Source organism: Telopea speciosissima, chromosome 4, assembly GCF_018873765.1.
Source record: "Telopea speciosissima isolate NSW1024214 ecotype Mountain lineage chromosome 4, Tspe_v1, whole genome shotgun sequence".
In the NCBI taxonomy this organism is placed as follows: Eukaryota; Viridiplantae; Streptophyta; class Magnoliopsida; order Proteales; family Proteaceae; genus Telopea; species Telopea speciosissima.
In genome coordinates, this window is record NC_057919.1 from 1,601,100 (window position 1) to 1,602,094 (window position 995).

A 995-nucleotide genomic window follows, 5' to 3' on the forward strand; every position below is an offset into this window, starting at 1 on the left:
ATGCTGAGAATCTCTGATGCTTTTGTATTGAACCATTCCTGATAATGAGCAGAGGCGTTTAAAGCCCTAATCTGCCGAAATGAAAGATACAGAGATTAGGGTTACGCTCGCCTCCATATTGTTGACTCTTATTTTTAGACCTTCTTTTTTCTTTTTTCTTTTTTCTTTTTTTTTGATTTAATTTGTTTCTTCGAGAATAAGACTTTTGGTGCGATGATTATAAAAATTCCTCGTTCTGAATGCCATCGCCATGGCGTGATAGACTCCTTAACACCCATAGAATATGAGCACCACCGAAATTTCATTTTTTTCCATTTTTTGTGTCAAGTTGTCGAAATGGGTTTCAATTTAAGTGATGGGTTGTAGTTGAAGATTAGAGAAACTGAGAATGAAACGGGAAAATTGTAACCTTAATAAAACGATTTGGAGACAGAATGGAGCTCTATACTGAAAATTATGGTTAAGTAACAATTGCCAATTGCGAAACACCATTAAATTTCAATTGTAATGATGGGTTTTACTTGAAGATGAGAGAAACTGAGAATGAAACGGGAAAGGGTTATAACTTCAGATTAACAATTTCGAAGCAGAAGGGTGTCAACTCTGGGAAAAAGATCTACTTATTAGTGGTGTTTATTATGCCCTCTCGTATAGGGAAAAAATGAGATAGACACTTCTGTCCCCTCGGTAGATATTCAAACGTGCTCAATTATTGGTGCCCCTTAGGTAGATACCCAAGTCTGTTCATCCATTGGCCCAGATCTCTTGCCCCTTTGGGGAGAATCATCTCTTGGTGGGATACATAGTTCTTCACAGAACAAGAGTGAATGACTGCCATGCCCCTTATGTATGGCAAAATTTTTGCCCCCTTGGGTCAGAATGACCACCAGGCCCCCATGTATGGTAGAAATTTTGCCTCATTTTGTGTCATTGGGTGCACTCTCATTGGCTGGCATGTGTGTTGTGGCCCATGCTCCCACCCAAAAAATAGTGCC

At 39.3% G+C, this 995-nt stretch overlaps 1 non-coding gene across 1 annotated transcript; it reads left to right on the top strand.

Annotated features, from left to right (window-relative positions):
• Positions 1-204: 204 nt before the first annotated feature.
• Positions 205-293, top strand: LOC122660615. The gene has a single exon (XR_006332726.1). It is a non-coding gene; the product is annotated as a small nucleolar RNA snoR8a (small nucleolar RNA).
• Positions 294-995: the final 702 nt, after the last annotated feature.